At 47.2% G+C, this 12,473-nt stretch overlaps 1 long non-coding RNA gene across 1 annotated transcript; it reads right to left on the reverse strand.

Moving 5' to 3' along the window:
• Positions 1-242: 242 nt before the first annotated feature.
• LOC132658641 (uncharacterized) lies at positions 243-8,131 on the reverse strand. The gene is made up of 3 exons (XR_009598529.1): positions 7,752-8,131; positions 1,301-7,430; positions 243-760 (listed from the first exon to the last, which is right to left on the reverse strand). It is a non-coding gene; the product is annotated as an uncharacterized LOC132658641 (long non-coding RNA).
• Positions 8,132-12,473: the final 4,342 nt, after the last annotated feature.

Raw genomic sequence — 12,473 nt, forward strand, 5'->3', positions numbered from 1 at the left:
GGGTGCTGGGCATAGACAAAGAGGAGGGTACAGTGGAGCCCTGTCCTCAAGAGATTCTGAAGGGGGCCATCGAGGCTCCATGCACACCAAGAGATGTCCTACCTCCCCAAGTGCCCATCTCTGGGACCTCCTAAATCTCAGACATCACTGTCATCTTCATCGTCCCCTCCAACACCACCACAAACAACTTTACATAGGCCATCCCTTCTGATGGTCTTGACAAAGACCATACAGCCTACATCTTTTAAATCACTTTTTAAAACAAAATTTAATTCATCCTTTTTCAAGCCACCTTTTTTTAAGAAAAAAGCAAACATCAGGTAAGAGAATTTTGAGTCATAATCCGTATTCATGGCATAGTCTTCACTGCAGACTCCATTGCTGTGAAAACTAGGAAGAATCTGTGAGAACAGGGCCTGGGTCCACTGTGATGGTCACTGGATTCCCAGGGCTCAGAAGTGTCCGGCATGACGAGGTGCTCAGCACCTTTTGCCCCATTAGGAAGTGGCAGCAACAGGATCTGAACCCAGATCTCCAGGCTGATTTGGTCCCAGGTCTTTAGCTGGGCCCATCATATTTCATGCCAGTTCAGTTCAGATCAGTTCAGTCGCTCAGTCGTGTCCGACTCTTTTCGACCCCACGAATCGCAGCATTCCAGGCCTCCCTGTCCATCACCAACTCCCAGAGTTCGCCCAGACTCGTGTCCATCGAGTCAGTGATGCCATCCAGCCATCTCATCCTCGGTCGTCTTACAGTGTCTCTATATTGGTTTGCAAGAAAGGGAAAAACAGAACTGTGAGCCAACAAGCCCCTGCTCTCCCACCTGGGAGAGGATGGCCTTGGGCAGAAGGATCTAGAAAAGGGAGACAGGGCACCTTCCTCTCAGTATGAGGTCATTGCTGGGGTGCCCAAAAGACACCGGAACGCGCCCCTTACAAGCAAGAGAGCTGTCCCCGCCAGATCCCCGGAGGACACCTGGGGAGAAGGTGTGAGCAGTTCCAGAGAATACTCTCCAGCCCCACCTGATCACTGGAAGGCAAGGGCAGGTGCATTATCTTTCAAGCCAAGTGGGAAGGAAGGGAGGAACTAAAAGAGGAAAATAAAAGTCCAGGGAGGTCAAGTGATTTCATTAAGTCATAGTCGGTCACGGGGCCAGACACGATTTCAAAACCCACAGTCGCCTGTTCTGCCAATGAAACTATGGGGAGAGGGGGACAGAAGTAGGGGAAACGGAGTCTGTTTGCAGGGAGAAGATTCAGACAAGAAACTGGCCTTCTTAGAAAATGAAGTAGAAAGCTACCTCCTGAGGGCAGGCTCCGAGAGGTGCAGGGCAGTGGGTACAGTCTCCTCTCCTTCATGGGCAATTCAGCAGGAAGTGCCAGGGACTTAAAGGCATTCTTTCCACTTGGCCCAGGAATGCAACTACTGGGAATGGATTCTAAACCCCCAGTGCAGGAAAGCATTACGGACAAAGATGTTTACACAGCATTAGTCATAAGAGCAGGAGGCTGGACACGATCCAAATAGCTGACGATAAGAAAATTATGAAGAAAACCGAGGCAGTCATAGACTATTACACAGCCAGTTACAGTGTTCTTTGAGAGGGCTTTCTCATGGTTAGGGGGCAACGCTAACACTAACGTGTAGGCGAAGAAAAAAGAGGATGTGAAATTATGTATGCCGAATGACAACTGATATCTAAACGAGGCACAGGAGAAAAATGGGAAGCAAACAGGCCAAAGCAGTACTGCAGCGGACTTGGTGGGACAAGACCAAGGGAACCTGGGTTGTTTACTCTGCTTGTTGTATCTCTCTTCTTTAAAAAAATGGAAAATATTTTAAACATTTTCCTGATTATAAATTAATACCTTCTGTTGGTAAAAAAAAAAAGAAAAAATTTAATATAGATGTGTGTGAAAGTAAAAAGTGGGCAATTTCCTGGCATTCCAGTGGTTAGGATTCCGTGCTTTCACTGCCAAGGGCCTGGGTTCACTCCCTGTTGAAGCAACTAAGATACAGCAAGCTACACAGTATGGTCAAAAAAAAAGAAAGAAAGAAAGTAAAAAGTGAAAGAACCTTTGTAATTTCACAGGATACATTATATCTGGCTGAGAGTCCAAGCTCCAAGTGCAAGGGGCCCCCCGGGTTCAATCCCTGGTCAGGCAACTAGAGTCCATATGCCGCAACTGAGTTCACGCGCCACAGCTAAAGATCCTGCATGCCACAACTAAGACCTGGCACTGCCAACTAATTAAATATGTAAAAAATTAGTTACTATCCTCTTAGTCACACACACATACACACTTATCTACAGACATACTCAGGTGCATGTGTTCAGTTCCGTTCAGTCGCTCAGTCGTGTCTGATTCTTTGCGACCCCATGAACCGTAGCACACCAGGCCTCCCTGTCCATCACCAACTCCCGGAGTTCACTCAGACTCATGTCCATCGAGTCGGTGATGCCATCCAGCCATCTCATCCTCTGTCATCCCCTTCTCCTCCTGCCCTCAATCTTTCCCAGCATCAGGGTCTTTTCAAATGAGTCAGCTCTTCGCCTCAGGTGGCCAAAGTATTGGAGTTTCAGCTTCAACATCCGTACTTCCAATGAATATTCAGGACTGTTTTTCTTTAGGATGGACTGGTTGGATCTCCTTGCAGTCCAAGGGACTCTCAAGAGTCTTCTCCAACACCACAGTTCAAAAGCATCAATTCTTTGGCGCTCAGCTTTCTTTATAGTCCAACTCTCACATCCATACATAACCACTGGAAAAACCATAGCCTTGACTAGATGGAGCTTTGCCGGGGTCTAGCCCCGGTGGATCCAGGGAATTCGAAGGGTGGACGGAGTCCACAAGGAAAACTCATTTATTTATTAATATAAGATTAGATTAGGAAGAAATAGTGTAGTAAGAAAATTAAGTGGAGAGGAGAGGTTGATTCACTTGGGTTACGTGGAAAGCCAATAAACTTCCAGACAAGGAGCTTGCACCATCTACGTTAGGCCACCGGCGCCCGTTTGAATATCGAAGGGTGCCCTGCCTTGGGCTCTCTCTCTTACGGATCTTAAAAGCTGGGGCAAGTAAGTAGGCATAGTGAGCCTCCACGTTCCAAGGGATCAGCTTGAAATTAGAGTAAAGAAGAGACACGGGGAAAACCAGTCCAGCGACTGGCTCTCCTTCTATTGTCCTTCAAGGCCTTTTATACTTTTGACAAAACATGGAGATCAATGGGTAATACAAAATTATGTAGCCTTCTCAGCCCAGACTCTTTCTGTACATCTTTTTGTATACAAAAGGTCTCAGGTGATTTACATTATCTTCTGGCCAAGAGGCTTGTGAACACTTTTTGGCTCTCTTCCTCAATGAATGATAATTTCGTTTCCCCTGAAGTGTTTTTCTTTAATCTACATCTCCTTAAAGCGCTAAAGTTACATCTCTATAGAACAAAGGCGCAGTGGGTTATAACAAAGAAGGTACTTAACTCAAAGATCTAATGTTGCTAATACCAGGCCTACTACTTGTTTTTCTATATACCAACTCTATCTAAAAATAAAGGATATGAAAATTTGGCAGCAAGCACTGGCTCAACAAATGAAACCTTTAATCAGTCCTATTCTAAAGATTTTGACTCCTCAGAAGCCCCTACATTCCTAGGATGTTTTAAGCTTCCTGCGCCTCCTGCAGTCAGGAGGCCTCAAACAATCACACGCGCAGCTGTACAAGTCCTGCAGGCAGGCTAGAAAGCCATCAGAGGGGCTTTTGGATTGAAACACTCTTTCAAATGCAGAAGACTAAAGCCCTGAATTGACTTTTTCCAGAGAATGTCAGAAGAGTGGAAAAGCAGAGCACAAAAACCGGCCGATTTTTGTTGGGGTACATGCTTAGGAATTTCCAGAGGGGTCCCTGAAGTCTGAGCACGCCTTGCGTATGTCAGCTTCCTTCCTCATGACCTTGTCATGGACGGGATTCCTCACACTGGCTCCCGGCAGACCTTTGTTGGCAAAATAATGTCTCTGCTTTTTCATATGATGTCTAGGTTGGTCATAACTTTCCTTCCAAGGAGTAAGCGTCTTTTAATTTTATGGCTGCAATCACTATCTGCAGTGATTTTGGAGCCAGGAAAAATAAAGTCAGCCATTGTTCCACTGTTTCCCCACCTATTTCCCATGAAGTGATGGGACCAGATGCCATGATCTTAGTTTTCTGAATGTTGAGCTTTAAGCCAACTTTTTCACTCTCCTCTTTCACTTTCATCAAGAGGCTCTTTAGTTCCTCTTCACTTTCTGCCATAAGGGTGGTATCATCTGCATATCTGAGGTTATTGATATTTCTCCCAGCAATCTTGATTCCAGCTTGTGCTTCATTCAGCCCAGCATTTCTCATGATGTACTCTGCATAGAAGTTAAATAAGCAGGGTGACAATATACAGCCTTGACGTACTCTTTTTCCTATTTGGAACCAGTCTGTTGTTCCATGTCCAGTTCTGACTGTTGCTTCCTGACCTGCATACAGGTTTCTCAAGAGGCAGGTCAGGTGGTCTGGTATTCCCATCTCTTTCAGAATTTTCCACAGTTTATTGTGATCCACACAGTTGAAGGCTTTGGCATAGTCAATAAAGCAGAAATAGATGTTTTTCTGGAACTCTCTTGCTTTTTCCATGATCCAGCGGATGTTGGCAATTTGATCTCTGGTTCCTCTGCCTTTTCTAAAACCAGCTTGAACATCTGATACATACACAAATACGCATACATATTATTTCCTTTAACACAAAAAAAGGGACAATATATAAACCCTGTTTTGGAACTTGCTTTTTTTCATGCAATATAATGCATTCATTTCTTCATGTGCATGTACACAGATTAGCCTCATTATTTTTACCCCCAGTGACTGCTTAATGCGCCACTGTGGGGTGCAGCAAAACTTCTGGCTCTACACCATGGAAAACAGTATGGAGGTTCCTCAGGAAACTAAAAATAGCATTACCATATGATACAGCAATCCCACTCCTGGGCACATACCCAGAGAAAGCTGTAATTCAAAAAGATACACGCGCCGCGACATTCACAGAAGCACTCTTTATAATCTCCAATACATGGAAGCAACCTAAATGTCCCCTGACAGACGAACAGATAAAGAAGAAGTGGTACGTATACACAGTAGAATACTACTCGGTCATGAAAAATGAACGAAATAAGGCCATTTGCAGCAGGATGCAGCTAGAGACTATCATACCAAGGGAAGTCATCGAGATGAATATCGTATGATCTCACTTACACGTGGAATCTAATAAAAGACACTAACGAAGCAATCTACGGAGCAGAAACAGACACTCAGACTATTACATACAGAAGGATAAACAGCAAGGGTCTACTGTATAGCACAGGCAATGATGTTCAATATTCTTAGATAAACCATAATGGAAAAGAATGTATATTCCTAGAGACCCTAATTCAATGTTGTAAAAAGCTTCAGGCGGCTCCTTGCGCAGCCATAGTGGAAGACCCACATGGACGCAGAGCTGCTCTGGCTAAAAAGAGGCAGAGTCACAAACCTCACAAAATCCCCTTCTCAGCCATCCGGGAGGCTGCTCCCGGGACCAGGCCGGCTCCAGTAACCTGATTCAGCAACTGCACAACTGTAGGACGGAACACTAGGCTGCCATCAAAAGCAACAAGGCAGCCTGCGCGTGCCAAGGGGAAATTTCCCACGATGCATTTTTAAGTGACGTGGACCGAAAGAAAAACTCACAGTGTAACACTGTGAGTTTCAGTTTCAGATGGCATGTGGGCTCTTAGTTCCCCAACCAGGGATCGAACCCACGCTCCTTGAGTTGGAAGCTCAGAGTCTTAACTACCGGCCAGCCAGGGAAGTCCCTGTGGGTTTCAGTTTTACTCGGGGACCCTGCTGGAGACTATAGCTCAGGAAACAGCCTCTCAGAAGCTCTGGGGGGACTGCTCTGAAGAGGGAAGGGGAGAAGTCAGTATATATGAGATTTCAGGGAGAGAATAAATGCAGTCAAGCCTGAAGATTATTACTAGTGATAGCTCAGATGTCTCCATTGAGTTTAGTGCTCTTCTATGTAGAAAGTGAAGTCGCTCAGTCGTGTCCGACTCTTTGCGACCCCATGGACTGTAGCCCACCAGGCTCCTCCATCCATGGAATTTTCTAGGCAAGAGTACTGGAGTGGGTTGCCATTTCCTTCTCCAGGAGATCTTCCTGACCCAGAGATTGAACCAGGGTCTCCTGCGTTGTAGGCAGACGCTTTACTGATTGAGCCACCAGGGAAGATGCAAAGAATCTAGGTCCATTCGATTTTTTTCTGAGATCACCAACTATCTAAGCGGCCTGCTTTTCCAAAGCACATAGCTCCTAATCCTGTTTTTCACCCTGAATTCTTTACAGGGTACTGTCCCTCAGTGATTGCAGTGGTTAATGACTTAATCCTCGTAAAACTGGATGGTGGGCAACACTCCTTGTTTTATAGTGAGAAAGACAATTTACTGAACAGTAGGTATTATATATGATCCTTACATTTTTAAAAGTCTACATATATGCATTACACAAAATTTTCTGTATGCTTGAGCATGCATATAAAAAACCTGATATGTGCCATTCCTACAGAATCTTTATCACAATGTGCAGTGATGCAGTAAATGTTTTCCCATTAATCTGTCAACCTCCCTTCACTAGACAGTAAGCTCTTAGGAGACAGGAACCATATCTGCTCACCAGTGGAGCTCTAGAGTCCAGATCATTCCCTGGAACATGGTGGGTCCTCAGGAAGTATTTGTTAAAGGTAGACAGAGAAAGATAAAGAAAGGAAAAAAGGAGTGAAAGAAAAAAGAAATACTTGTTCAAAGAAAGGAAGAAGGGAAGAAAAAGAAAGAGAAAAGACAGGGAGGCAAGGAGAAAGAGGGGGGAGAAAGAGATGGAGAGAGAGAGAAGGAGGGAGGAGAAAATCAGAATTGGAATTTTACAGCTTTAACTGGTTGTTATTGTTCAATCCCTAGGTCATGTTCGACTCTTTGCAACTCCATGGACTGCAGCACACCAGGCTCCTCTGTTCCTCCACTATCTCCCAGAGTTTGCTCAGTTTCATGTCCACTGAGTCCGTGATGCCATCTAACCATCTCGTCTTCTGTCACCTCCTTCTTCTCCTGCGTTATTAAAGCTTTATCTCCCAGCATCAGGGGCTTTTCCAATGAGGCGGCTGTTCCCATCAGGTGGCCCAAGTTTTGGAGCTTTAGCTTCAGCATCAGTCCTTCCAATGAATTTTCAGGGTTGATTTTTTTGACACCCAGCATTCTTTATGGTCCAACTCTCACATCCATGCATGGCTACTGGAAAAACCATAGCTTTGACTATATGGACCTTTGTTGGCAAAGTGATGTGTCTGTTTTTAATTGGCTGAATATCTTTTAAATGTTGTCACTGGAAAATAAAACACAGATACAGAAACTCCTACGGTCCCAATGTATGGCTTAACTAATAATAACTACAAGGTGAATGCCACTGAGACTAAGAAAAAGAACCTGGCCAGCCTCCCGCAACCCCCTCCACGAGCTGGTCCCCAAGCACTGCTCCACCTCCTCCAGAAGCAGTAATCTTTATCCTGATTTTTTTCCAGTACAGTGACTGCAACCCAGCCCTCAGGGAGCGGGGCCGGGTGGGGGTTTTAAAGCTCCTGGGGCTGCCGAGGTGCTGTTCCCTCTGCAGATACCCTTCTCCTCCCCAAACTTGTGCAAGACCCACCTGACCCCGCGGACCCATGGTGTGGGCTCTGCAATCTTCATCCGCTTTCAAACCACAATTTTAAGCAACCCTAGTGGATTGAGCTTCTGGTCTACGGAGAAAGGGAAGCGAAAGAGGATGAGAAACCACTCCGAGTGATTTCAAGTTCAAGGTGGTCCATCAGGAAGGAGGCGAGGATGCACCCATGCCAAAGGGGCAGCGCCGGGCTGGCAGGGTAGTTGGTGCAGACCCAGCGGGCGCCAGGCGCAGCAGGTAGGTGCTGGCCAAGCCAGGGCACAGCAGTGAGCGGGCGGCCTGGAAGTATCTCAGAACCTGCCTGTGGGCATCCACCCATTCATCCATTCACAGAGCGGGGCAAACCGGTCCTGGAGGAAACATTGTGAGTGGGCCCTTGAGGGTAGAGGTGGCAGTCCAACTAGGAAGAGTCAGAATTTTGGGAAAGTGCTCCCTGTCCCTGCACCCGGAGCCTCCTGGCCTGTCCAGCGGGGACTGAGTGGTCGTGAGTGGGCAGTGCTGAAGTGCTGAGAACATACTGGCATCACCCTCCACCTGGGGGAGGAAAGAGCCTGGAGGCCTGAGCTCCACCTCCACCCACGTTCCCCTGGCCCAGGCCCTGCCACCAGCTTGCTGTTGGTCTATCCCTTCGGAAGCTCTCGCCTCCTGAGTTCTAAAATGGAGCTGGAGGAGCTCCGGGACTGCATGCTGTGAGGTGACGGACAATGAGGAAGCCTGTGCGGCTGCTCTGGCCAATCTGAAGGAAGCAGACTTGCTCCCCAGACCCAGCCCCTGAGCACAGTCCCTGGGGTCCAGTCATCCTCATCACGGGATTTCCAGTCAAGGAGAAAGCACACCGGTGACCCCTGAGTCCATCCCCTGGATGTGTTTGAGCTGCAGTCTTGAAGGAATCATGTTTGGTTTCCTGCAGGGTCCCAGTCACTCAGCTGAGCCCTTTGATGCATCCACATCCAGCCCCACTAAGCTCCTCTGGGCCTTGGAAACCAAGATTTCCACTTGAAGCTAAGGAAGCGCACGGCAGTGGTTCCACGGCAGAACACGACGGAGGAAGGGTTTTGGAGTTAGGAACTCTCATCTTCTACAGGTGAGAAATTCCAGAGGCTGACTGTGCCACCAGGAAGCAGCACACTGGGCTCCAGGCCTCTGTTTTCCATCCGCACTATGGCGGAGCAGGCAAGTTTAAACATCCCCGTGGACCCAGCATGTTAGACATTTCAGGGCCTGTGCACTTCCTGTGTGACCATTTCTTGTCCCGTCCTTGCTTGGAGGTTGCTGCTCCTCTTTCTGCACCTGAGCCGGGAGCCGGGCGTGGGAACGCTGGGCCGCGTCCCTCCCTGGGAGGGGGCCTGAGTTCCGACAGCTGCCCCGCCAGCCACTGTCCGCAGCAGCTGCTGACCTGTGGTAACCCCGATGGGAGTGTACTTCTTCAGACACTTTGTGCTCATCCCGACAGAACTGATCTTCAGATAATTATATATTTTCAAGAGAAAAGTTTGAACTCAGTTAATTACATCTTCTCATATTTAGAGAAGCACTGAAAACATTAACTATGATGGCTGCTGCTTATGAACAGCAGGAACCTTCTACCAAGGGGTATGCTGGATCGTACACACCCCTCCATCAGAGTCACATGTGCACTGGACTTCCCTGGTGGTACAGTGGATAAGCAGAGCAGGGGACACTCGTTCAATCCCTGGTCTGCGAAGATTCCACATGCTGTGGAGCAACCAAGCCGTGTGCCACGATTACTGGAGGCCACACTCCAGAGCCCAGGAGCCACGACTTCTGAGCCGGCTTGCCACAACTCCTGAGGCCCGCGTTCCTGGAGCCTGCGCTCTGCAACAAGAGAAGCCACCGCAATGAGAAGCCCCTGCACCACAACGAAGAGTAGCCCCTGCTCACCTCCACCAGAGAAAGCCCAAGAGAGGCAAGGTGCAGCCATAAATGCATTCATTAATTATAAAAAAAGACATGCAAAACTTTTTAAAAATCACATATACTGGCCTCTCCCCTCATCTCAGAACAGTTCTCAGAGCTCTCTGAGAGACTGTCTGCTGGGTTATAATCCTCAGGTTGTCCTGAAGACAATTTTCCATTCCTTTTTTAGACTGACTACTGATTACTTTCCCTGTTGACAGTACCCTTGGAGGCACCCTGGCTTACTGCAGTGATGAGGGAGGGGAACCCGTGGTACCTGTGGCAGAGGCTGAGGATGCCGATTCTGCAGTGCTCGAGGCTGCCTCTCAGGACAGCACTATCATCCATGCCCTCTCCTGATTCTCATATGTGCCTTCAGATGCTCATGTCAGTGGAAAACACCAGACTGCAAGTCACACTTTAGCACAAGAGGGTTTACAGATTTTAACACACACTCTGAGGAGGCAAATTAATGGAAAACTATAGTTTGTTTTGTATGAAATTCTACCAAGAGTTTTACTCATTTCAGACAATCACAGGGGGAGCAGCCACATCTCTCCTGGAATTCAAGTCCCCAAAAGAGAATCCTTAAGACCCCCTGCGTTTGCAGACAGGCACGTCTGATGTCCTAATATGCCATCAGCCTGTCACCTTGTGTCCCCTTGGGCCTGCTGGCAGAGTTGGTGGGCATGTACCAACTGAGATGCACACAGGCTATTATGACCTTCTTTCTCCTTTATATATCAGTTGGGACATCATGCTGTTTTTCAATTTTTGTTATTTATTTATTTTTGGCTGTTCTGCCTCTTCGTTGCTGCCTGGGCGCGTCCCCAGTTGTCTCATGCGGGCTTTTCACTGCGGTAGCTTCTCCTGTTGAGGCGGAGGGGCTCTAGGGCACACAGGCTTCTGAGGTTGCAGCATGTGGTTTCCAGGCTCTAGAGCACAGACTCAACAGTTGTGGCTCATGGGTTTAATTGCTCTGCGGCCTGCGGGGAGGGGGATCTTCCCAGACCAGGAATTGAACCCGTGTCTCCTGCATTGGCAGGCGGCTTCTTTACCAGGGAAGCCTCATTATAGCTTCTTAAAAATTATATGTATGGTAAGTTTTATTATCTGTTGATGATCTTTAGTGAGGTCCATGGACCGCCCCACCCCCCCACCCCCGAGTCCCTGAGCCTCTCTCAGGGCAGTGCTGATATCACTATGATAACATCTGATGATTAAAAAGCCACAGTGGGTGAAACTGCTGTCACTCCAGCAGGAAGCAAGGAAGTAGCCTAAACTGGGCTGTGTCCTATACAGACACACGCTCACAACGACAAAATGGGTCAGTATTACTGAAGAGGACCCTTGATGAAGCAGTAAAAATAATAAATTCCACTGACTCTTAGCCCTTGAGTATACGACCTTTAATACTCTGTGTCATGAGGTTGGCAAGATGCATAAAGCACTTTGGCTGGAAGCCTGGGTGGACGACTGTGGAGGAAAAGCACTAGAGAGCTCATTAGAGTTGGCGCTGATTCTCCTCTTTGTCCCCGGAACACTGTTTTTACTGGAAAGAACAGCCAACAGACACTGTGGGTATTCAGACTTGGCTATTTGGCAGTCTTTATAAAATGAGCAAAATGAGCCTGTCCTTTCAAGGAAAAATAGTTGCCCATGTTTGTTATCAATGATGAAGTTTAAGCTTTCGAGTAGAAATCAAAATTTTGGAAAACTTGTATCCACCACTATGAGCTTGACAGCTTCCCAATATTTAAAGACTTTATGGAGATGAGTGGCAGTGTTAATGAATGCTATTTCTTAAAATTAATTTATATATTTTGGGCTGTGCTGGGTCTTTCCCGCTGCACACAGGCTTTCTCTGGTTGCAGCGAGCTGGGCAGGGCTACTCCTTATCACAGGGCCTGGGCTTCTCGTTGCAGTGGCTTCCCTCATTGCAGAGCGCAGGCTCAGTGGCTGCGGCACGCAGACTTAGTTGCTCCACAGCATGTGAAATCTTCCCAGATCAGGAACAGAACCCATGTGCCCCGCACCGGCAGGTGAATTCTTATCTACTGTGCCACCAGGGAAATCCACGCCTGCTATTTTCGCCACTGTTTAACGATGTGTGTTGTCTTTTGGAAGATCTGAACCACTGGGTTAACAAAACTTTCCAAATGGCCAATGTGGGCGCACAATAAAAACCAGACCTGAGTAAAAGATCCACCTAGGGTACAAGATCGGAGAAGGAAATGGCAACTCACTCCAGTATTCTTGCCTGGGAAATCCCATGGACAGAGGAGCCTGGCGGGCCACAGTCCGTGGGGTCGCGAAAGAGTCGGACACAACTGAGTGACTGAACAACAGAGCACAAGAGAGACCCAAACATTTTAAAGTAAACGAGGATGAAATGCTCCCTGATGCGGTTTCAGATTCCACACTGTACTAACCTTTAAGAAACTACCACTTGTTGATTTCTGTGAAGCAACAAGGAAGAAAACCCACAATTCCCTGCAAAGGCTATTAAAACCCTCCTCTCTTTTCAAACTATATACTGTGTGAAGCTAGATTTTCTTCAGTCAAAATGTTTCGCATCCCACACCTGTCAGAACGGCTATCATCAAAAAGACCGCAAATAACAAACACTGGTAAAGACGTGAAGAAAAGGAATGCTTACACACGATCAGTGAGAATGTAAATTGGTCCAGCCACGGCCGAAAACAGGCTGGAGGGTCGCAAAAAGCTAAAAACAGGACTACCGCACGATCCAGAAATTCCATTCCTGGGTATAGACTCACAGAAAATTAA

This window comes from Ovis aries, chromosome 25 (genome assembly GCF_016772045.2).
Source record: "Ovis aries strain OAR_USU_Benz2616 breed Rambouillet chromosome 25, ARS-UI_Ramb_v3.0, whole genome shotgun sequence".
NCBI classification, from domain to species: domain Eukaryota; kingdom Metazoa; phylum Chordata; class Mammalia; order Artiodactyla; family Bovidae; genus Ovis; species Ovis aries.